General features: G+C 44.9%; 1 long non-coding RNA gene across 2 annotated transcripts; it reads right to left on the bottom strand.

Moving 5' to 3' along the window:
- Positions 1–186: 186 nt before the first annotated feature.
- LOC308625684 lies at positions 187–26,060 on the bottom strand. Of its 2 annotated transcripts, XR_014017147.1 has the most exons (4): positions 25,423–26,060; positions 5,931–6,034; positions 1,880–2,017; positions 187–1,090 (listed from the first exon to the last, which is right to left on the bottom strand). It is a non-coding gene; the product is annotated as an uncharacterized lncRNA (long non-coding RNA). The 2 variants fall into 2 exon arrangements; XR_014017148.1 differs by lacking the exon at positions 187–1,090 and having other exon boundaries at positions 1,844–2,017.

The following is a 26,060-nucleotide window of genomic DNA, read 5'->3' as shown; positions in this document are numbered from 1 at the left end:
TTGTCTCTGGCCAATCATCTTGCTTGTGCACACGTTTGGTCCAATTCCTGGAGGCGCGCACACCTCTCAGTCAAGATGGTTTCCAGTGCGAGGGTTTCTGGGAGGTTGGCAGGACATATTATGGGCTGGCAACCCCTCCCTCCTTTTGGCCCCCCCGCCGAATTCTTCCAGCTGGCCGTAGCTTGTCAGTTCTTTGTTCCTTATCGGGACCTCCTGTTGTGAGATAACTAATGCAAGCAGTTATTATACTGCTTGGCCAGGGCAGGTGGTTTCAGTCAATGGTTCCCTAATATTATCAGCTGGAACTGGGCTGCCTGAGCTCAAAATCCAGAACCTTAGTCAAATTACTTGACCTCTCTGTGACTCAGTTTCCTCACAAGGTTTTGTGATGAATAAATGAGTTACATAAATAAAGTATTTAGAAAAGGTGTGTGGAACATAGAAAAAAAAGTCTGTTACTTTTTTCTCCTTCAGGCTGCAAGGAGAAAGAGAATTTGTCTCTCACTCTGGACCTGCTGCTTCTTATGGGTCCTAAAACCATAGCCAGCGCCTCTGTTTTTTCTGTGAATGAAGACCAATTTCTAATTTAGGACCCTTTTGGTATCACTACTTTCTAATTTTCTCCTCTGTCAGGGTATTCATGTCAAGTAAAGCTTTATATCACAGTTTTTATCTGAGGGAACTCAATCTTTTTTTTTAACAGAATGAATCTATCAAATCACTACTCACCCTTATAATAGCCCTTCAGATGGATCAGATGCCTTTACTACCTTTACTTATTCTGAACTTCCCATTGTAGCAGCTGCCAGGAGCCTGCACTCAAGCTGGGCAGAAACATCAGTCACCCTAGTAAAAGTGGAAAAACGCTGCTGTCTTTTAGGTGTAAGATTAGGGAACCCACCTGAATTGTCCTTTTGGGGGAACAAGGAAAAGGAGTTTGTTTTAGCTTCCTTAATCTGTTTCTGAGCTACGGAACTCCTTCTTCAGAATTGAGCTCTTAGATTCAAGTCTCCAGCAAAGGTTGTTCCTGGAATAGTATTCCAAGTCTCTGGTCCCAGTTTTATCACTCAGGATGGGCTTGGCTTTGTTACTGTAACAAAAAAAAAAAACCCCAATCTCAGTGCCTTGAACAACAAAGGTTTATTTCTAGCTGATGCTACATGTCCAGCATGTATTGCTAGTGGTCTTGCTCCATGGCATCCCCCCAATCCAGGACCCAGACTGACAGACGTGCTACCATTTGGGATTCTCCAGACTCACAGCACAATGAAGCGAACTTGGAAAATCGCAAAATGGCTCTTAAATATTTTTGTCCCGAAGTGACCGATATCACCTCTGCTCACCTTTCACGGCCATGCCTAATTTCAAGTGTGGGGCAGTGTGCCTCTCCCATGTGCTCAGAATGGAGGGGAACAGGATATTAGACTTTGATGGACATGGTAATGTTTACCACACCAGTTATGGCTCGTAAGCCTTGACTGCTTTACTGCTCTTGTCCTGACTTATTTGCTTCACTCTCAGCCTTTGGCATAGGATGTAATTTCATTTCACTTGGCCTTGCTTCTAACTTGACAACATCCCTGATAGGATCTCAAATCTGTGGGGACTGAGCTCCTCAACGGTACAAATTTGCGTCTTCAAACTTCAAGCATCCTCTAGCAGGCGCCTTTGGTATTGTCGAGAGTAAGCTTGTTTTTCCTTCCAAGTTCTGCCTCACCCAGCCCCAACCTGGGTCTAATTGTAAAATGCATCTGCATGTTTTAAAACTCATTATGTAAATGTCTCAGAGTCCATATCCATCAACAGATAATTAAGGGACTATATACATATTTATGAGTTGGCTTAATATTGCTTTAATGAGGAGGTTTACTAGAAATACCAAATCAAGGAGGCAAGAAGAAAAATGATCATAACCAAGACGAGCACAGGTTTCTGCAGTTTCTGGTAGTCCTGAGAGCCGTCAGAACCCTCGGCACCTCACGTTTCCCAACTGCCCACCATAAATGGGAGGAAGAACCTGGGAAAGAAGTAGATAACGTCACTCAACACTTCTTTGAAAATAAGGCTATACTTCTTGTTTCCTGAATAAAAGCTATTCGAGGAGCCAGAGTCTCATGTTTTCACCACCTGTAAAAGCAATGTCACTGCGGGGACGTGGTCAGAAGCCTGACGTGGCAGCCCCCAGCTGATGCAAAAACTGCAGAGATGGAGCCACCACACTAGCTCAGGTGGCTTCTCTGTGCAAATTAGAAAGGAGAGGAGGAAAACCAATGGGAAACCCATGCCTCCCTCTAGCAGGCAAAGCCCTCCAGGTGCATGGCTTAGCGAGGAGATGGCGCCTTATGCAGAGACGTTAAGTGACCTTGCCCCAGGTGGATGAAGCCTAGTAGTGCCAGGACACACGGCTAGGTGAGCAGAGAGTGGGCTAGAGTTTAGGCTTTACTTACCCTGCCAGCCAGCCTCCTTTATACAGCACATAATCCACACAACCACAGCGGCAGCCCTGTCTAGAAAACTCGGACGGAGTGACTCCCACCAAGAGCTGGCCTGAGTTTATAGGAACAGAAGACCCTGCCCCACTCTACCTCCCAACTTGTCCCTTCAGTTTACCCAGTGGCGGCTCAACCCCACCTTTGGGGCCCCTCTATTGTCCCTGTCTTCTCTACCCACACACAGTCCATTGGCCAGGACTCCGTCAGGTGGCTCTGCCAAGTTACAGAGGAAGCTGGGAATTGTAGTCTTGCTGGGTGACCAGGAGGACAAGGAAACTGGGTTTCTTGGCCACAGCGCATTGGCTCTGCCACCGTCCACCCATCTTTTCACTCTCTGTTCATCCATTTCCATTATGACCCTCATGCAGAAAGTACAGCCCTCATCCTGAGTAAAGCACCCCAAAGGCCATCCAGTGATGTAACCAGCCCCAGGGGCCGATCTTGGTGACGCTGTGCAGTCCTCTTCACCAGGTCCAGATGTGGCTCCTGCAATCTGGGGACCAGGGAACTAGAAGGCAAGTCATCTGCCTGCACCACTCCCCACACGCTGGAGGAGTAGGGACAGGAAATTAAAACTCCCATTCAGTAAAGGGAAGGATGGAAGAAGGAGTCCTTGACCACAGCAATTCTGAAGTTTCTTGACTTGATCTAATTCTGGTCTCTGGGAAACACTGCCTTGTCTGTCAACCTCCCTGGCATGTCTGAACTAGAAGCTGACAAGCACGGTCTCCTTGGAGGCTCCCCAGCGTTGGGACCCTGATTCTTCCTGGAGTGAGTTTAGAGGCCTGAGATTGTTTTACAACCTTGACAATCAAAGAGTTTTTCTTTTCTTTTAAATTCAGGCTTGTGGTTTCTCTGACAAATGTAGTAGCTCTTCTATTTGTGTTTAGTCCGCGTTATATGTCAGGGACCACATCCACCTCCTTCCTAGACGTACTTCTCTAACCTGATTTATGTCTTTGCTTCCTTATACCTCCCAGTCTGTCTGTCTGTCTGTCTCTCCCTCTCTTTTAGTAAAAGGCACACATCACATCTTCCCACATTCCCACATTCCATTGGCCAGAATTCACATGTTCCATTTAATTGCAACAGAGCCGGGAAAATAGGGTGTCACTATGAGTCCAAAAGGAAACAAAAATGGGGTTTGAATCCATATCATTACTTCTTCCTCATCTGGCCTGGGAGGTAAGTTATCCTGATTGGTAGCCTCTATTCAAAGCACATATTTGGAGTGAGGTAAGCCTCCTCTGAGAGAAGAGGGGTATTGTTTCTAGAAGAAAATAGGATTCGAAGTAGATAAACAGATTCCAACCCGGATAGAGCTTAAATATTTTGAAGGGCAGAAAGACCTAGCATGGAATCTTGACTTCAACATTTATGAGCCTTGGAGGTCTATAAGAGAGTTACAAGAACTTTCTGGGCCTCAGTTGCCTCATCTGTAGAATGGGGATAATAATAGTACTTCCTTCATAGACTGTTGTAAACTTAGATAATGTTTGTCATGTACTTGGCACAACACAATGCAAGAGGAAACATCAGTATATGAGAGAGTAGAGGGTACAAGCCTCAGTCTATGTGTTCACTTGTGTAAGAAATATAACTTTATTTTCCTATATCTGAACCTAATGTCTATGTTAAATCCCCCTTTCCTTCTGATGATGGAAACTTCATCTCAGTCGATTCACAGCTTCTCCCTGGGTTCTGCATAAGTTGCAGGGAGCTGATGTGGATTCAGAATGGCAGGGTGAGAGGGTAGCCATCTGTCCTTCTATGCTGTTGCTTGTCTGTGGTGGCATCCACTGAGATGACTTTGCATGTCATTTAGTCTTTGTTCTGTGTGAGTCAGAGCTGGGCCCTCCCTTCTTCCTAGCCAGCAAGCATCTGCAGACCTGCCAACTCCCTGTGTCATGTCTGGGTTACTCCACAGTGCACAGGATACACAGTATTGCCAACGACATCCTGGGACCCCAGAAACCTCTGCCAGTTTGCCTTGGACCTGTCTTGACTCAATGAACAAATATACCTTCTGCTTTCATGCCTTATTGGCTTAGGGACTTCTGGAGTCTTCCCATCCCCCAGCAATGGGGCTCAGATCCATTCTGCTCTTGGTTCCCCAATCTTATCTGCAGAGTCCATCATTCAGCATCAACCAACTTCCTGGGGAAATGTCCTAGCAGAATCTAAGACTGAGCTGCCCAGTGCAGTGATCATTCAAATTTAAATTGGGTAAAATATGCTCAATTAGCAATATGAACCACATCTCAAGTGCTCCGTAGCCGTATGTGGCTGGTGGCTACCACAGTGTTTGTTATAGAACACTTCCATCGTCCCGGAAAGTTCTGTTGACAACACTGCTCTAGGATCTCTTCCTTGTCTGGTCCTACCGCCATCCCCCGCCATCTCAGAATCTGTATCTGGCCTGGGGTGGAAGCCTTGCTCTTACGTGATTGTACAACCTCACACCATCCTGTTTCATATCTAGGTCTAGGCTTTGAAACTCAGAAGCCAAGAACTGACTCTTTTGTTCTCTGTGTTCTACTGCGTCATCTCTTGCCTGAGGCACAGAGGATGGGATGCCTATGTTACCAACAGAGGAGCAACTGGTCCAGTTTGCCGGGACCGAGAGGATTCCTGGGACATGAGACTTTTGGTTTGAAACCCAGGAAAGTCCCAGACGATCCAGGATAAGCTGGTCACCTCGGTTACAAAGAACCACAAGTTACCAAGGAATGCGGAAAAAAATACCAGTCTTTATAACTCACAGTTACTTCACCTCTGTAGCTAATATTAATCGGATGAGGATTTCACTTTACCCTTCAAAGTTAGATTTGGATATTATATTTCTTCTTCTCTTTCTAGAAGCTTTCCTGCCTCTCTCCTTCCCTAGCCCCGTCACTTGCACAGATTTCATTGGTTCCACCTGGTATTTATTAGATGTACATCTTCAGATCACCTTTCCCCTTGCCCACCTCCCTAAGGTAACTGTTTGAGTATCTGATATCTTACCCTTTCTGGAAAACTGTTGATCCTGAGGTCATAGGAAGAGTGAGCCACATAAAACACTTCTATAGGGCAGACAGAAAGAGCCGGCTCCAAAGAACCGCTTTGGGCATTAAAGTAAGACCTTCAGTGGATTGTTAATAGCTACCTTTTGGCCCATTTCTAACTCACATAGTGACAGTTTCAAACACAGAAGCTATTACAGAGCTCAGGTCTAAGAGAAGAGACTGCCGTGAACTGCTGTGACCCGCCTGCTGACCGCCTTGTCCCTCTCCATCCTCTCTCTGACATTTTCCTGCCCTGGCTTATTAGTTTGTGTGAACTGTCTAAAAATGCCTTGACAGCAGAGCTCAGAGGGCTGAAGAAGGAAAAGGAGTCATTCAGTAAGACCATGAATGTCTTCTTTCACCCACTTCCTTCCCTCAGCAAGATTCAGACCTGAGGAGACACCAGCTTAAGTTCTATTGGACACTCTGACCCATGCATGGGACTTGTGCTGTTCTCTGTTCCTGGAAAGTCTCACTCCCTCCATTAACTTTAACCTGTAAGGTGCAGAAAAGATGCATTTTTAACAAACACTCCAGATACTTTTTAAAAAAAAAATTTACTGGTATATACATCACATGCCATCCAGTTCACCCATTCAAAGTGTACAATTCAATGGCTTTTAGTATATGCAACCGTTACCACAATCAATTTAAAAAACTTTTATTATCCCCCCAGAAAACTCCAGATGCTTTAGTTATCACTCCTCACTCCCCACTCCTCTGTCTCAGCTGTAGGCAATCACTGATCTATTTCTGTTTCTATAGATTTACCCATGCTGGACATTTCATATAAATGAAATCCTGCAATATGTGGTCCTTTGTGACTGGCTTCTTTCACTTAACGTAATGTTTTCAGTGTTCTTCCACGTTGAAGCATGCATCAGTACTTCATTTCTTTTCATGCCTGAATAATATTCCATATTTTATTTGGAACAATATGGAATAATATTCCATATTTTATTTTCCCATTCATCAGTTAATGGATATTTGCATTCTACCACGTATAATATTGCCTTTTATAAATAATACTACCATGAAGACTTGGGTACAAGTTTTTGTGTGGACATATGTCTTCATTTCTCCTGGTTATATGTCTAGGGATGTAATTGCTAGGTCATGGGGTAATTCTATGTCTAACTTTCTGAGGAACCATCAGATTGTTTTCCTCAGTAGCTGCACCATTTTACGTTCTCACTAGCAGAGAATGAGGGTTCAGATTTCTCCACATCCTCACCACATCCTTACCTGCCTTTCTAAATTCTAATCATCCTAGTGGGTACGAAATGGTATCTCATTTTTGTTCTGATTTACATTTCCCTAATGGCTAACGCAGGTGCTTCTTATACTCACTAAAGTTTGAGAGCCTTTGATATACTGCCCCATAGTATGTGATGGAGTTACCTGCCTGATGGTCCTTCCTAGACAGTAAACTTGCAGAAGGCCTGGAGTGCATTACAGGGCTACTAGATCCCCTTCAGTGTTTACCCAGTGCCTGGCCCATTATAGATGCTCCGTAAGGAAGAGCTAACTTCTATTGAGGGCCTGCACTGTGTCACGTGTAGGTTACACAAATTAATTCATTTAATCACAACAATAACCCTTTGTGGTAGGGTCTAGCATTACCGCCATTTTACAGATGAAAATATGGAGGCACAGAAAAGTTAAATAACTTGCCTGTATTTGAATTCTTGTTGCACGATGTCAGACTGAATTGCCTCCTGCAGTAAATATCTCTTGAATAAAAGAATGAATTCCAAACTCTGAAAGAAGGAGGAGACAGCGGACTGAGAGGCAGGGCTCACTCCACCATCCATTCGCCTGGACAGCCTTCTTTCAGGAAGAACAGCACTAGGAATCTGAGGTGCCTTTTCCTCTAAGTGACATCATTACACTTCGCAAAACCCCAGCTCCTAATGAAGGACATATAAAGCGGCACAGGCTTGGATTTTTTTAAGCCAGATATGTGCTAATCCTGAGTCCCAAGCCCATCAGGAAGTATCCGTGGTGGAGAATGGAAACAGAGACGCATTCTGGTGCAGACTTGGATTCTAGGGATGCGTTGGCAGTGAGATTGAAAGGTAGGAAGACATCTTTATAGCTTTGAACTGAGCTATTCTGTATCAGTTGTCTCCTTTTGAGAGTAGGCATGCTAAAGATCAGCTCCGAATAACCAACATGATTTTCCGCATCCTGTACAGGGTAAATCCTTCAACACATCCTATCAAGGGCAAATTAGAAAAAGGTGCTCCTTCAGTCCAAGCCAAGGTGCATGGGTTAGTAAACTGAACATGGGCTGGATTTCAGCCCACACCAGCCCACTTGGCTGGGCACCTTTGTGCAGTGCCCAACCTGATCAACTGTAAGTGGTCTGTAACTCTCTGTATAGTCAAGAATCTAGCCCTGGTGAATGTGGGAATCTTGGCAATTAGAGAGTCACTAACCATAAATCAAATAATGGATTGATGAAAACCTCATAGCTCTTTATAATCCAGGTGAAAGAAACAACTATAGGAGCCAGCAACAAATGATTGATAGAGCCTTTGACACAATGGGGTATAGAAGCCGACTAAACCCATGCAGACAGAATCCAAGCCAAAGCCAAAACTCAAAGCCAACTCATTCATCTTGACTTCAGTACCTAATCCAGAAAGCCAGGGTGCCCTTGGAGCCCTGAAAGATAGAATACAACACCAACGGAGAACTGAAGATTTGGAGCTCAGGACTGCAGGCAACCTGCTTGCCATGGAGCCAGACCAACTTCCAGAACACACCTTGCTTCTTAGGCAATTGACAGAGCCATCTGTGACACAGGCTTTGTGAGATGGCCGCACCAAGATTCTAGCCAGTAACCAGCCACAACACCAGTATGCCTGCCTGGAAGCAACTCCAGGAAGCAGGCCATGGGGAATGGGAGTGAGTGAGTGAGAGGCTGTACAAGGTACTCAAGCATCTGTCAGAGGAAATGATGACATGGAGCAACATCTGCTGTTACTTGTGTCTCTCCAAACGCCCAAGCCCACTGACACACAGCTCCAAATGATATGGCATAGTTGTGGCTTGCCGAGGGACTGTGGTCACAGATGGAATAGCAGTGTTCAGAGAGAGAAAGAGAAAGATGGGCTAATTCCCCACGGACAGAGAGGAAGAGCTATATATTGTAGTGGGCAGTACACAAACATAGACACAAATCTAATAACAAGAATATTTATAATAAATAATAAAATTACTAATAATTTGCTAAACCTGTGCTATGCCCTTTATTCATATTATCTCACCTGTATTTTAAGGCACGTAACAGTCCTAAGAAGTGAGTATTATTTGTAAGCTTCTTCTAAGTGAGGACACTGAAGCACAGAGAGGGTAAAAACTTAACCAAGATCATACAGCTTATAAGTAGTGGAGCCTGGATATGGAGCCCAGCAGTCTCACTCTAAAACCCAAGCTCTTAAATGCATCCTTAGTTTGCTTTTCAAAGGACTATCTATTGGTATATATGAGGTCTCACCTATGGGTATATGAAGCCAAAATGGGTCTTTGAAGCCACTATCATACACACTGTGCATTTTATACATACATACAAACAAACACACATAAACACATATATCTTTTCAAGAAATATTGTGTTCTGCTCTTTGATGTGTTTAATGTTGCCAACAACTCTAGGTTGTTAGGAAGAAAACATGGTCCCTGCCTACGACAAATTGTTTCTAGAAATGGCTGCAATAGTGTCTTTCATCACTCATGTCTTTTGCAATGAGACTCCGTCAATCCTGTCATCAGTAGGTGGAGTCTATTTACCCTCACCTTGAATCTGGCTTGGTGGTGTGACTTGCTTTGCTCAATAGAATACAGTAGAAGAGATATTCTGAGACACTAAAGTACAGAGTTTAAGAGCACTGGCAGCTTTCACTTTTCTTACTTCTCAGCTGCCATGTAATCTGACTACCCTGAGACTGCCATGCTGTGAGGAAGTCCAAGCTAGCCATGTGAAGAGAGGGTGGCCACATGGAAGAGAACCAAGACACCAGATATCTGGGTGGACTTCATGGGCCTTTCAATCTAGAGTCAGAGTTCTCCAGAGAAACAGAACCAACAGAAGGTAGGTAGGTAGGTAGGTAGATAGATAGATAGATAGATAGGCAGACGGACTAATCTAAGGAATGGGTTCACATGATTATGGAGGATGGCAAGCCCAAAATCTGCAAGGTAATCCAGCAGGGGAGACCCAGGGAAGAGCCAGTGTTGTGGTTCAAGTCTGAAGACCATCAGGCTAGAGACCAGGGTAGTACATGTGTTTCAGTTCAAGTTCAAATGTCATCTAGTAGAGAATTCCTTCTTGCTTAAGGGAGGTCATTGTTTTGTTCTATTCAGACTGTCAACTGATTGGATGAGGCCCACCCACATTATAGAGAGCAGTCTGCTTTACTCAAAATCCACTGATTTAAATATTAATCTCATCCAAAAAACCTTTGTAGAAACATCAGAATAATGTTTGACCAAATATCTGGGCACCACAGTCCAGCCAAGTTGACACACAAAATTAATCACTACATAGTCCAATCCAACCACCAGCATAATGCAGTTGAGTGAGCCCTGCCTGACACCATGTGGAACGAAAGACCCAACCAGCTGAGCCCTGCCCAAATCCCTGACTCACAGAATCATGAGAAACAGTAAATTACTGGTTTCAAGCCATTGAGTTTTAGGGCTGTTTGTCATAGAGCAATAGGAAACTGCCCTAATGGAACTTATAATTTAGTAACCTTAACAAGTAAAAAAACACATAGATGTATACTTATACATTTAATACATAGTGAGGGGGGAAGAACAGAATGGAATTGTTCCTTCATTGCATTTATTAAACACCTAATAAGTAAACATTTCAGGGCATTGGTAACAAGATCATCCTTTTCCAGTCTCTGATTCTAACTTGCAGTGATTACTGGCAAATCACCTTTCTGGACCTTGGTTTCTCCATCTGTGAAATGGGCACAGTAGCAGTCATCCTCTCTGCCTCATAGGCTCTTGTGAAGATGAAATGAGACAAGAAACAAAAGTGCTATGATTGCTGAAAAGTCCTCAGCAAGCTGTATCATAACAAGATAAATGTTTCCTTGTGCTAAAAATGCAAAATTGCTTTAAAATTTATTGCTGAAATGGAAACATCTGGCCAAGGAAACTTGAAAGAAGCAGAAACCTTTCTGACCAAAGCAATTGCATATAATAGCTGGTCCCTGGAGTCTCCTCCTTCAGCTCTGATTTGCCCATTACTTTGAGTTGTATTTTGAAATATGTCAGCCTTGCTTGTGTGCACATCTGCTTTTTCTATTTTTACTTTTGACCAGAATAGAGAAAGAAAGCATTATAAATGGTAAATATCCATTCTTGGGCATTCGTCATATACATACATATATATATATCTCCATGAATTTATTCACCAATATATCTTTTAATTGTAGTTGTAGAGCAAACTGGAGTGAAGCATAATTGTATAGGAATTTTATAAGCAGCCTTAGCAAGCTGCAATTATTCTACGGGTGAATGAGATTTCCACCTGGGTTATGAAACAGTGAACCCAGGAGCCAAATCCAATCATGCCTTGTCCCTGTTTAAAAACCCCTTAGTGACATCCCTATGCCCTCTGTATAAAGACCAAGTTCTTTGTCATAGCATTGAGGTCCTCCATGATCTGGCCGTTGCTTTCCTCTCCAGTCTTGCCTCTCACTACTCACGTTCTTGGGTTTCATGACCTATTGATGCAGGTGCCTCATCTCCAGCCTTTGCATAAGCTTTTTCCTTCTCCCTAGCACACCAGCCCCCTTCCATCTTTGCCAAACTAACTCCTTCATCCTTCATGTCTAGCTTTAGATGATCTGTCTGAGAAACCTTCCCTAAACCCCTAAGACTGGGTTTGGTATCCCTCATCTGTGACCCCTTAGCACCTTACCTCTAAGGTAGTTTCACATTATAATTTCCAGAAGGCTAAAGACACAACTCTCACACAAGTACATCATGAGCCTATGTCAAAGATTCATTTAATTCATGAATGAGGGTGCCAGCAGGGTAATAAAGCTGGATCAAAGGAACATAAGAGAAACTGATTTATATGGGGTCAGTGAAAGAAACAATGCTGATGTAAGATTGCTATCTTAGATCCAAAATTGGATGTAATATAATGTCCCATAGGCAATAAAATCATAACCCTTAGGAGCTGTCTTTTCCAATGGACAGAAATCATCTACATCTTTACCAGACAAAAATGATTTGCAGTGTATCAATTTCCTACCAATTAAGATCTAACTTTTCAAGAACTAGATCCTAACTTATGTAGTAATAGTTAGCCAAATCAAGGCTGTCAGAAGACCTATGGGCTGGCCTATTAGACAATACTTTAGTATGACATTGAAAGGATACACTGTCATCTTTCTGGAAAATTTCTTTTTATTACCAGTAGCATTCAGACTCTGTATTATAATGACCTGTTATCTTGTCTGAAATTCCCAGCAAACTGAAAAGCTTCTTAGGGTCGAGGTTGTGTTTTGGTTCACTCTTGTAGCTGCTGATCTTAGCTTAGTCTGTAGTAGGCACTCAGATTATTGTTGGATGAGTTAAAAGATTCCTTCTTGGAGGATTAAAGTAACCCCATCTTAGGAGTTTCCCACAGATCAGGCTGCGAGTGATAGAAATCTGTGCAGTGATCGCAGCCCCCGTACCTCTCCAAACCCAGCTGAGTGTGGCCCGAAGTCCCTTAAGCATTTCTCCAGCTTCCCACAGCTGCACAAGCCCAAATTGTTGCCCTGATGGTCAGACGTGGAAAGCAAACTAAAAGAAGCTCATCTCCTCTACTGTGTCTCCATTTAAGAACCAGGAAAAATGGGGTCCTTCCCTGTCAAGCCCCCTGCCCATCCACAGTCCCAGCAGGAAGGCTAGAAACCTCAGCCCTCCCAAGCTGGCCGCCTCACATCTTTGTGCTGCTGCTGGGAGCACAAGGGCTCATGCTATTCCTGGATTCACCTCCCCAGGGACAGCTATTGGGGCTGTAGGCACACCACTCATCATTCTAATAGGCATATGGGGCAGCCCGGCTTTCTCACAGATAATGAGCCTGTACAATTTAAATCAAGACTAATTTATGCATTTCACATACTTGTTGCCAGGATAGGTATACCGCCTTATTTGTGACTTGTTGTTATTAGCACAGGAGGCAGGTAAAACATCACCAACGGATGGGAGGAGGGGCGGAGGCAGGCCTGATTTTCAGTTATCCAGGGTCAGGGAGTGTCCAGATAAAGGAGGGAGTAGGGGTGGGGTACGCTCCAAATAACTTTAAGTTTTGAGGGGTCAGTCTGGAAAAAAACAGACTCGAAACAGCATAAGTGAGGGTGACTTTATCACTTTACCTAACACCTTTGTCAATCTTGTGGAGAACTTGGAAAGATGTCAGGAAAGCAGGGAGTTATCTGGGCAAGAGTTTGAGACTTTTTGCCAAGGAGTAGGTTCCATTAAGCCCACGGGCACTGGTAGAAGGTACATGGAGACCATGTGAAAGGAGAGAAAGCAGAGAAAGAACAAAAACACAGGAACGAAGGCCTGTATTTCTTAGGAGCAGCGTAGGTAACTCGAAATCTAGGGAGTGGGTGAGGTTTGCCATTAGAGCACCCAGCTTCTCATTCTGGGCCTTTCCCTACCCTAGGGACCCCCTTGCACCCTGTGTGCTCCCTCCTATGCCTTCTCCCCAAACCCTAGCCATTTGCCCCTTCACTGTGAATTGAAAGCTGTGTGTTCTCCTCTTGCAGTGGTACTCACCCTTCAGGTTTTTCTCTCTGAAAACGCATTCAAGTGGCCATAGAATTTATCATCCATCCAGGGGTATTTTTAGCATCCTTTAAAATTACACCAGAACAGTAGGTATAAACCAGAACGGTCCCAGAAGGGTCCTGGGAAAACCAAACCTAAGGTCATCCTAGAAATGCAAGGCCTTGTCTCCTGTTTAAGGAATTGTGGGCATCACTGAGCATGTGGAAAGAGGTCTTTGATTCTTTCCCAAGGAGAGGGTAATGAAAGGAAGTGGAAGGGAGCAGAGATGTATTAGGATGCTCCCAATTGCACATAACAGAGTATTCAGCTATTGTGGGCTTAAATTAAAAGGCTTTAATTTTTTCACATAACAGGTGATCTAGAGGGAGATGATTCCAAGCAAGATCAGTGCCTCAACCTTGTCAGGGCTTCTCTGAGGATCTCTTGCCACTCTCCCTCATTATTGCAAAATGGCTGCCAAGGCTCCAAACATCATGTCTTAACAAAAGCATATTCAAAGGTAAGAAGAAGGAGATGCGGCTTTTCCTCATATCTCTTTTATCACACAGATTTTATCTTGCCCAGAATTCCCCCAGCAGTGTTCCCCTCTATTATCAGTTTAATTGGCCGATATTGGGTCACATGACTATTGCCAGAGCTGCAAGGGCAGCTGTAAAAGTAAGAACCTACATTTTCTGCCTCTGTAATAGGCAATGGATTCTGCTGTCTTGAAGAAAGTTTGAGCAACTGACAGTGTCTACAGCAGTGTGTTGCTGGGAGGTTCAAAGGGGATAATTCATAGAAAGCTCCCTGCATATTTTTTGACATAAACGTCGATTCAATAAGGTTGGCAATTTATATCAATGTATACAGTCCTGGACAGAGAAATTTTTTAAAGAATGAGAGGTAGGAGTTTAGATCTAAAGGCAGGTAATTTTGCTTTCTCTGCCTGTCCTTCTCCATTTTGCAACCAAGAAGGCAGGCAAGATTCAGCCTACACCCAGCCTTTGTGCCCATCCCACTTCAAGACAACCTCGGGCTACAGAGCTTTTATCTTTCACAGACACCAAATTTTCCATCTCAGCCTGCATAAACGGAACATGAGAACAGCCTACAGCTTGTATTTGCTACATGTTTCTGCGGATGCCAGTAAAGCAGGACTTCTAGTAATGGGATCATTAACCTGAGTAAGAGAACTGAAGAGGCAAGTCTGAATCTACCCCGCCTGTTATGTTCCAGTGAACAATGAGGGCATAGTAATGGGAAACACTGCCTTCTGACATGTTTGAGCCCGTCCACCCCTGCTAGGTACTATTATTAGCAGCAATATTAATAAATGGTTCTGACAGGCAGTAAAGGTTCAGAGTGCTGACGAGTCGCAGAGTGTGCCAGACACATAAACTGCCTGCCCCAGGCGGCTCACGGTCATGAAGGATACAAGACAAGGCCCAGATGTCAGAAAACACAATGACCAGGGAGGGGTTCTTGCAGGTGAAGCAGGGAGATTTTTTCAGAGCTGTGCTGGGAGCGAGAGAGGCTTTAGCGCCGGCTATCTGGCTGGCCATCTCACTAGAGGAGCTCTTCTTGGGAAACCATTGGAGAGATGATGGCAGACAAATGACAGTCCACTTTGAATGTCACCTCTGCCACCTTGGAGCCTTGAGGGAAGAGCCAAAGATGAGTCCAGGGCCTCCCTGGTGGCACAGCGGTTGGAAATCCACCTGCCAAGGCAGGGAGTGGGGGTTCGAGCCCTAGTCTGGGAAGATCCCACATGCCACGGAGCAACGAAGCCCGTGCGCCAGAACTGCTGAGCCTGCGCTCTAGAGCCAGCAGGCCACAACTGCTGGGCCCACGTGCCACAACTACTGAAGCCCACGCACTGCAAAGAAGAGTGGCCCCCGCTCGCGGCAACTAAAGGAGAGACTGCGCACAGCAACGAAGACCCAAAGCAGCCAAAAATAAATTAATTAATTAAAAAAAAAATGAGTCCAGCCCTCTAGCTAACTGAGGTTAGGCTGGGACAGAGACTGCTAACTGTTCCCCAGAGGCTAGACTCTTTCTAACTTTTAGAAACACAACTCTCTGAGTTAGCAGGGAACTCTTGGAAATTGGACTCCTCAAGTGATAGCTAGAGACCACCTGTCCTAGACGCTGACCTCCGGCCAATGGGTTGAGAACAGAAGTCATGCCTGTGCCTTGCAAATCACGGCTTTTTTATACGGGAACTCCAGGCCTCCATTTCCCACCCCCCCCCGCTGTCACCTGCTGGGGGATGGCACCACCTGGAGCCACTGCCTCAGACCCAGAGGAGGAGCCCACAGTCAAAGATGGCCGCTCTGTCCTATCAGCATCCAATCCTCCCAGCTCCCACCCTCTCACCCTCCTCTGTTCCATCAGATGGAAGGAAAACAAACTTCCGCCCTACTTAAGCCACTGTATTTTGTGATCTCTTTCTTATAAGAGCTTATCTCACACCACATTCCCAGGCCTGGCTCTGAACTCAAGGAAGAGAGCCAAGCCTTACGTGCGCAGGGGTTAATAGTTCACACACATCACCTTTATCCTGCTCTCCTCTCTCGCCCTCTCCCACCGGCTCCCCTGAACTGCCTGCTCTGCTGTTCCTTGAACGCATTCATTTCTTTCCCATCTCAGAGCCCTTGCCCTCTGTATTCGTTTGCTAGGGCTGCAGTAACCAAGTACCACAGACTGGGTAGCTTAAATAACAGAAATCTGGTGTCTCACTGTTCTGGAGGCTGCAAGTCCAAAATCAAGGTGTCAGCAAGGTGGGTTCCTTCTGAGGTCTGTGAGGGAAGTGTCTGCTCCAGAGCTCTCTCCTTGGCTTGTAGATGCCATCTTCTCCCTGTGTCTCTTCATATTGTCTTCTCTCTATGTCTGCCTGTGTTCACATTTCCCCCATTTATAAGGACACCAGTTGTATTGGGTTAGGGCCCACCCTACTGACCTTATTTTTACTTAATGATCTCTGTAAAGACTCTCTCTCCAAATAAGGTCACATTCTGAGGTACTGGGGGTTAGGACTTTAACATATGAATGGGGGGGGAGATACAACTCAGACCATAACAGCCCTTCCTTTAGAACATGAACTTCATTCACTGGTACAGAGAAGGTAGTCATTAATCTTTACAGAATGAATCAATATATAAATATTCATCATTTTTATTGTATCAACATCATGATCATTTTCAATTAGAAGTCTTTAACTGGAATTTCTATACTTCTGTAGTTGATATTAATTGATATTTACTTGACACACAATAATTAATATGAATAATAATATCCTGGAATTATGGAAAGATCCCAAAATGCAATTTGAATAATTGGACAGAGATTACACTAAGCTCAGTATAATTTTAATGTTGATTGTATTTTATTAATATAAAATTTGGTCATTCGTGGATGGTTTTATAATAACCACCAAATATCAAGAATGTTTGTTTTTACTCTAGTCTAAAAGAACTTGAGGGTTTAAGTAACATACCAAAAACAGGATTTCAATAAAATGAGAATAAAAACAGATAAAGTTGGATTAAGCAAAAAGAAAAAAAAAGAGCAAATGTTCTGACCATCAGAGTCATTATAATTGCTCTACTAATATGTGGAATCTAAAATATGACACAAATGAACCTATCTATGAAACAGCAATGGAATCATGGACATAGAGAACAGACTGGTGGTTGCCAAGGGGGAGGGGGTTGAGGGAGGGTGGGGTGGAAGTTGGGGTCAGCAGATGTGAGCTTTTATATACAGAATGAATAAACGACAAGGTCCTACTGTATAGCACAGAGAACTATATTCAGTATCCTATGATAAACCATAATGGAAAAGAATACTTTTTAAAAGGAATGTATATATACATATAACTGAATCACTTTGCTGTATACCAGAAATTACCACAACATTGTAAATCAACTATACTTCAATAAATAAATAAAAATTGCTCTACTAGAGCATAAAATTATATTCAAAATTTGGGCAACACAGCAGCAGATACAAACAATACCTGAGAGGAAGATTTATAGCAGTACTTCAGGAGACAGAAGATTTTTACCTCGTAGAGAACTCAGAGAAATTTCCACAGGAGCCAGTCTAGAGGGCATAGCTGTCCCCTGCATCATTCAGTATCTTCTACACCAGTTTCATTCAGAATTCAGAAGAGGAATTTAAGCTGTTTCTTGTACCCAACGTCATAAAAGTCAAGCAACTACATTAAAACGTAATTTAGTGAAGGTGTATAGTGCAAGTATGAGGCCTTCCACCCAAGAGTAGCACTTAGAATACACAAAAGAGTAGCTACAGGGCTTCCCTGGTGGCGCAGTGGTTGAGAGTCCGCCTGCCGTTGCAGGGGACACGGGTTCGTGCCCCAGTCCGGGAAGATCCCACATGCCGCGGAGCGGCTGGGCCCGTGAGCCATGGCCACTGAGCCTGCGCGTCCGGAGCCTGTGCTCTGCACAGTGAGAGCCCTGTGTACCACACACAAAAAAAAACAGTAGCTACATACTACATCCCTTAAATTCTCTCTCCTAAATCTCATTTCCATTCAACCGGGATCTTTGCAGGAATGGGCTCAAGTGCAGTGCTTAAGGGAATCAGACATCTGGATTTGAATCCGGGCTCCACCACGTCTGAGCTGAGTGACTTTAGGTAAGTTACTTACGAATAAAATGAGGATGATTATAATGCTTATTTTATAGGTTTCTGGTGAGGATTAAATTAGATAACGTACATGAAGCTCTTAATACAATACCTGGCACATGGTGAGCACTCAATAATGTTAGTGGTTATTAATAGCAGTCTATTCTTGGATCACAGGTACATAAATATACTTTGGAAACCACATGGGTGAGTGGTGGAGTTCACATTCCCTTATGAAAATCAAAGTGCTCCAATGGGCTTCCTGCTTGGATGGAAGTCTTCATGGTCGTGTAAAGGAAGGGTACTGCGGAATCTGTTCTCCTTTCACTAGAAAACCTCATTCTCTGATAGATGTTCACTCCATTGACAACTTTCCAACAGTAATGCCCTCATTATAATCCCTAGTTTCATTTCTTGGCATTAATTTACTTGATTAAATAGAAAGCAGAGACTCTAATTTACCCAAGTCTAATTAAACACACACACACACACACACGTACACACTTTTGTACAGATAACCCATCTGTTGTACAACAAAGAATTTGACTTTCCTTTGTCCCTGGTTCCTGGGAGGGAGACTATGATGGGGAATTCCCCATGTAATAGGATTGTCTTTGTTATTCATGAGCATTTTGGATCACAGCTAAGGTTAAACTAAAATGCTGAAATGATTGAGGCTGGGAGCTGAAAGATCAGAAAGATCAACCATGTGATTAGAAGGTTGGGGCTCTGAGCCCCTTCTATCAGTGGGAAAGGTGTGTCTGTTTCATAACCTCCATGGCCTGGGAGTTACACATCATCAATTTCGTTCACATTCCTCTGATAAGAACTACTTGTGTGGCCTCATCTAGATGCAGGTGGGGCTGGGAAATGTAATTCTTGTCTGGGCTGCTCTTCCCAGACAGAGTTCTATAATTTGGGAAAGTGGGCATAAATTTTGGTGGACTGTTAGCCATCAGAAATCGGTTAAAGGGTAGACCCATGACATGACCCAAACAACCAATCAGAGGACGCCTGGGGGATTGATATTGGAAAGCTAGGAGAAAAAGAGAACCTTTGGGGGTGGGGTGGGCAGAGGGGATCTGAATTTGGACTTTTGTAGCCATGTTCTCTGCGATGAAGTCAAGGTGTCTGCAAAATGAAAACAGGCAGAGAGGAAGAGAGACAGAGACAGAGGGAGAGATTCAGAGGAGGAGAGAGAGAAAGAGAGAGAGAGAATTTGAAAACGAGTGAGTCCTGGTGGCCACAAGAGAACTGGGGCTTTGTCAGTGACTAAATTGGTGGCCTTGAACAAATTACTTGATATCTGAGATCCACCGAGATCTGCTGATACCAGTTTTCTTATTTGTTGCAATACCCTCATCAGCCTTTTTTGTTCTGTTGTGTCCTTTCCAATGTCCACCTGCATAATAATGCATCTTTCATTCATCGTGGCTCCATTTCTAAGGCGGAGCTCAGCTGAGAACTACAAATGTATTTTTATTTTAACGTTGCCTTCTTATTGCAGCGCACGCAAAACCTGCGTGAATTGTTGGGTTTTCTTTGTGCCCCCAGCGCATGGGGGGCGTCAGTCCTTCTGTGTGGCTCACTCGCTCTGGTGCCCCCGGGATGCAGGCGATGTTGATCCCCGCTCCACGTGGTCTCAGGTCGCTGTGCTCTGAAGTCGGGTTTGTGTCTCTAGCAGCGCTACTCATTCCCTCGGCCGGCCTGTGGTCACTTCTCGCCGCTAATCTCCTCCCTAACGAATGCTCAGTTGCTTAGATCAAGGTCCAAGAATGTGTCCTTGTCTGTCCTCCCTTCGAGTAAAGTACAACTATGCCCCCAGAGACCCTTTCCATTGACTTCAAAGTTAAGTTCTAGGTGCTTGGTGGCCAGCATTCCTAGAAATATGATCCCAGAGAAGCAGGGCATTATTGAAATGCCTGCCTGTTTACCTATTTAGCAAAAATACGACGTGCAAGTCATAAGACTAAGTTTACAAACCACTTTCTTCTTAAGTGATTAGGCTTCCAGAAATCTTTGGCCCCTGAAAGTTTTCCATGAACCCGGACAGCGAATTGGAAGAGAGACAGACAGATGCCTGCTGAAGATTTAATATATACTCTTCATCCTCAGTAGGGCTTAGAGGTCCTCCCCTCAGGGCTCTCTGGAGAAAGCCCACACTCGTGTGCTGTCAACAAGGTCAAAATGAGCATCAGATCTCTTGGGGGATATTTAGAAATAGAGATCTGAGGGTTAGAATGAGTCAAAGGAGGTGAAATAGTAAATGTTTACAGAGTGGTCCTCTCTCCCTGAGAAAGAGTGGGTAGTGATGGAGAAATTGTATTTACTAAAGAGCCAGATAGTAAATATATTTTAGGCATTGCATTCTATATACAGTCTTGGTTGCATATTCTTCTTACTCTTATTCCTCTTTTTTTTGGTGTTTTGGTTTTTTTTAAACAGTGCTTTAAACTGTAAAAATGATTAGCTCAGGGGAGGTACCAAAACAGGGCAGATTCTGTCCACAGGCTGTATGTAGTTTGCTGACTCATGTTGGAGCACTGAGATGTGAGTCCTGGACTTGCCACCACTGGCTGTATGTATGTAAGCTTTCCAAGACTCAGTGTCATCACCTGTAAAATGAGAGTACCACAGGCTTTTGACTGGGGTGCTCTATCACAGTGCCCAGCACCTAGTGGCATTCAGTCCATGAATAGTGGCTGGCATTGCTATTTCCTGATTTGCCATAGAGTCTCGTTTTAATGTGGTAAATCCATACAGTGGAATATTATACAGCCTTAAAAAGGAAGGAAATTCTGACCCATGCTACAACATAGATGAACTTTGAGGACATTATGCTAAATGAAATAAGCTAGTCACAAAAAGGCAAATCTAGTACGACTCCACTTATAGGAGGTACCTAGAGTAGTCCAGTTCACAGAGACAGAAAATAGAATGGTGGTTGCCAGAGGCTGTGGGGGAGGGGGAATGGGGAGTTATTGTTTAATGGCGACAGAGTTTCAGTTTTGCAAGATGAAAAGAGTTCTGGAGATGGATGGCGGTGATGGTTGCACAGCAGTGTGAATGTACTTAAAGCCACTTAGCTGTACACTTAAAAATGGTTAAGATGGTATGTTTATTTTATCACAATTTGAAAAACAAACACATAGGAGATACATATCTCAGACGTGGAAAAATAAAATAGGGGAGTAGGGAGTGTTGTAAGGGGTGTGAAGTTTTGTACAGGGTGATTGAGGGAGGCTTCCCTGAGGAGGAGATATTTGAGCAAAGACCTGAAGGATGGAGGGGAGAAACCATATGGGTTTGGTGAGCAGAAGGGTGTTCTGGGTCGTGGGTATAGTAAGTGCAAAGGCCCTGAGGTAGGAGTGTGCCTGGGGGATGGTGGGCTGGTGCAGAGCACGTGACAGGAAGATGAGAGCCAAGAAGGAAGAGGAGCGTCCAGGCGGGAGACTGAGGGGACCGTTGCACAGGATTTGGGCCACTAGAGGCACCTGACTCTTCCTGTCAGTGACATGGTCAGGTATTGCAGGTTCTGAGCAGAGGGGTAACGAGAGCTGACCTATAATTTTTTTTATTGAGGCATAATTGATGTACAATATCACATTAGCTTCGGGTGTACACCATAGTGCTTCAATATCTATATGCATTTCTAAATGGGTGCTGATCTATGTTTTCACAGAATCTCTCTGGCCACTATGTTGAGAGAAGACCCGGGGACCAAAGGTGAGGCTGGGAGACCAGCCAGGAGGTTATAGCAATTATCAAAGCCAGGGTTGATGGAGGAGTGAACAGGGTGAGAGTGAAGGAGAGACTTGGTGGGATGAGGGGAATATTTTGAGACACAGTCGACAGGATGTGCTGAAGGATTGGACGTGATGGGTGAGAGAAAGAGAGGAGTCAAGGATTTCTCCCAAGTTTGGGACCTCAGCCAAAATTTCCATGGTTTACATGACACATTCATATTAATTATCTCATTTGCGTCTCACAGTCAAGGCCTCATAGAGGTTGCACTTCCAGGGCTCAGGCTTGGGAGCTGCCAGGCCTGGGTTAGAACCCTGTTTCTGGTACTCGTGAGTAGGGTGGCCTAGGCCAAGACCCTTAACATCTTTGAGGCTCAGTTTCCCCACCTGTAAAATGGAGATGCTGACATTTAGCAGATTTGTTATTGTGAGGACTGCAGCCCCTGGGACCCAGGAATTGGTCACTTGTGGTAACTGTTATTATTTTTTCAACACAACTGGAATTAGAACATGGCCCTTTGCCCCCGGTCCTGTGTTCTTTCCCCGAGTTCTCTTTTCTCCATTTCTGGACAGCTTCTGGTCAATTGATCATTCTTGGAAATAACATTCCATTTTCAACATTTTAATTATATTCGATCCCATTGAAGAAATGTTTTCTTAACCAATAGACTCTTTTCTAGGAGTACAGGACAGTTCTGGAGTTGGGGCATGGTTATGTGTATGCTTGGGGGTGAGGGGACAGCTCTTTGAATGATTTTTACTTGGTTTCACCCCCTTTCAAGCAGAAACAACATGCTCCAGCCTCTTCTCCCCTGGCTTAGGGCGTTGGGCTGAATTGACCAGACATTTTAACATTTATCGAGCACTGCCGCACTCTGACCAAAGACTTAGTTCCAGAATAACAGAACAGAGAACACTGGCCTCTCCCTCCTCCCATAATTTAGTGCACAGACAAGGAGATGGGAAGAAATGTTGACACCATCACCCAGTGGGCCATGTGGGATTTGCAGGAGGGGTGAGGGGCGTGAGCAGAATGAGCACTGCCCTGGGAGTCTTGGCCCCTGGTGCGTGCTAGCTGTCAGTCCCAAATGGCAGCCTTTCCGAGTTTTCGAGTCTTTGACCATAAAATGAGAATAACAGTATCTGCCCCTGAACCTCATGGAGGATCAAATTAGAGAAAGTAGGTGAATGAAAGCTGTCATAGGTCATGAATAATAATATTGATGAAATTCAAATGCATAGGCCATAATCCCAAGCATCTTCTGCTGTATACCAAATCTCCTTCCTTAGGGTTACCTGGGGTTGCTTAATAAAGTGCTGAATTCTGGGGCCCAGTCCGGCCTAAGTCTCCTGTCCTCTCCTCCCACCCCATTCCCCACCGCCACCCGGCACCAAGCAATTCTTAAACACATTAAAGCTTAGATCTACTGGTCCAGGAGCTAACTTTGATGGAATAGAAAACGGATAAGGTATAATTAAGTGCCTGGAGATTCTTGGCATTCACATACCTACAATATAAATGATGGATTTTATTCATCATGACGGAATCTTCCCAGTGGGTGGTATATAGAATTCCATTTAAAATAGCTGGGTAAGGCCACTTGTCAGAATTTTAAAGAGGCAATGTGAATTGTTACACGCTTCCCTTCTGAAAGGACAAAAGGGAACGTAGAGCCTTTTTTCTAAAGATGAATTTCCAGTGTTCTTTCCATGTGTTCCTTCTTATGCCCCCAGAACACTCAGCCTTGGCTTTCCTTGGTACTTTGCCAAGGGCCACAAAATCAAGGACTTGCTGCTTTTATGCCAGCGTTTCAGAACTGGGCTCTTCTCCCACAGCCATTCCATTGCTGTGGCCAAATTAGTGATCACACCTGCATATTGATCTGGGCAGGTGCCCAGAGGACAGCCTGTCCTGGTTGAAAGCAGGCCCTGAAGTTTTTGCTGCACTCTGACTCGGCAGGACCCAGATGCCTCCAAAAGCCAGATGGGCCCTGGGAGTTTCTAAAGCCTCCGCCGGCAATCTTTTAACCAGACAACAGGCCCATCAGTTCAGTGGCCAATCCCAAAGTTTTCAGCTGGGCATTTCTCCATCTACTCAGGGGACAAGAAGCTTTGTGGACACACAGATGCTTCAGAATCCACTTGGAACACATTGAGCATGTGGCAGAGGAAGAGGGCGGGGGGGTTGTAAGAATGATGAGCAGCACTTAGAGATTTGTTCCTTGTACGGTAGGCACAGGTCCTTTGCTTCCCTGAGTCTGTGAGCCCATGTGAAATGCCCAGGGACCTCTCTCCACAGATACCACACGCACACACACACATGTGCACACACACACTGCCAAGTGCTATAGATGCAAAGAAGCAGCCCTTGGCTGTCTGACCATGGGGCATCTCTTTTTTTTTTTTTTTTGCGGTACGCGGGCCTCTCACTGCCGTGGCCTCTCCCGTTGCGGAGCACAGGCTCCGGACGCGCAGGCTCAACAGCCATGGCTCACGGGCCCGGCCGCTCCGCGGCACGTGGCATCTTCCCGGATCGGGGCACGAACCCGTGTCCACTGCATCGGCAGGCGGACTCTCAACCACTGCGCCACCAGGGAAGCCCATAGGGCATCTCATTGGTCCCTAGAAATGAGGAGAAACAGACACGCTGCCTGCTGAAACAGAGCCCAGAGCCTGGGGTGACCTGAGGAAGATAACACCCCTTCACTCAGGACACACAGAAACCTTAGCAAAGGTGTGAACGTATGCTTGTGTTGAGGTTATCTAGATATCTGGGGGCCAGGATCCCCCAACAGACAGATGCTTTACATTATTGTTTTCGTTATTGTTATTTTCACAGCTCCCGTGGATCCACTGTGGGCCCCCGCCACGCACATTGCCCCCCATCTGGAAAGCCCTCCTTCTCCCTATCTGAGCCCTCTCCATCCTCCTCAGGGTTCGCCTCCTCCATGCTCTCTTCCCAGGCCACTGGAGGCCCCACTGACCTCCCACATCCAAGAGGTCCTACCGGTCATCTTCCTCATATTATTCCGTGCACGCGACCCTTCCATTCCCAACTAGGTTCTGTGGCAGGCACCGCGCCTGGTGTCCTTTGTTCCCTCCCGCCCCCAGCACGACATTCAGCCCCAGCGGCTGCTTGCTCAATGCCCGCTGACTCATGAGCACGAGCTGGGACATGGAAACAATCTTTAACAACCGAATGGGGTAAGGCAATAGGCTTTGTGAACATAAGATACTACCTGAATGAAAGATGAGAAACAAACCTTGGCAAAACCAACCCAGTAGGATTATTCCATCATTCTGCACCTAAAAGAATGAGCGGCAGAGAGCAAAATGCAAGTCGCAGTGACATCAGCCTTGGCAGTCCCGAATGGAAAGTGACCCTGCCAGGGCCCTGCTCCCTCATTCAATCTGGGAACGCTTTCCATTAACGCTGTTAACCCCGCACAGCGGTCAGGGCAGAGCCGGCCAGGCCAAATGTGCCCTGTTCCAGTTGCTGAATCATCTCCATCTCGTTTGCCCGTCCTAATACCTTCAAGAATTAGAAGAAGCAAAGGAGGGGGAGAGAAGCACGGAGGACTATCAACTTCAGCAAATCCTTAATTGGAAGCAGTTTGGCCGGTTCCTTCCATCCCTGGGAACTCTTTCCATTAAAAACATTGCTCTATCACAGCCGTGTTTTAGACTTACCATTGTGTCCTCAGCCCAAAGGAAAATTCTCTCCACCCCCGACCACATACTGTGAGCGATTTCCTTCTAAGGGCGTAAAATCACTCTTTTCAGTGTACCGCTGGATGACTAGACACCAACCAAGAAACCCAGTAACATCCTGACCTTCTGAAAGCAGAGTGGAAGATCAGAGAGGGCTTTCCTTGCTGCCCCCCAGGACTCAGCACCATCAAAAGGCACACAGAGGCCCCAGAACGGAAGTTGGATGAAAACACCAAGGAGGAAATGAAAGTCAGATATAACCGGGAAGTAGGCAAATTCAGTCTTCTCTGAGCTGGAAAATTAGAGCCAAGGGAATTCTATTATTAGGGGAAGCTCAGTGACCTCTGTTCTCAAGTCTGGGTGGGGGAAGGTTGCAAAGAAGACTACACTGCCCTCTATTGGGGGCCTAGAGGCACGCAGGTAAGGGCTTTTCATTCATGGTCTCGACTGATTGATGAGCCATTGCACAACCCTTGGGAACAATTATTATCTGAAACAGACACACAAACAAAAACAAAAAAACAACTGAGACCATAGACATCAAGCAGCTTGCCCAAGGTCATGTAACTAAGATGCAGAACAAGCAAGGGTGCTAAACCAGGGATAAAGGACTTCAA

The sequence above is a fragment of the Mesoplodon bidens genome (assembly GCF_964165515.1).
Source record: "Mesoplodon bidens genome assembly, chromosome: 11".
NCBI classification, from domain to species: domain Eukaryota; kingdom Metazoa; phylum Chordata; class Mammalia; order Artiodactyla; family Ziphiidae; genus Mesoplodon; species Mesoplodon bidens.
This window is presented reverse-complemented; position numbering and strand designations above follow the sequence as displayed.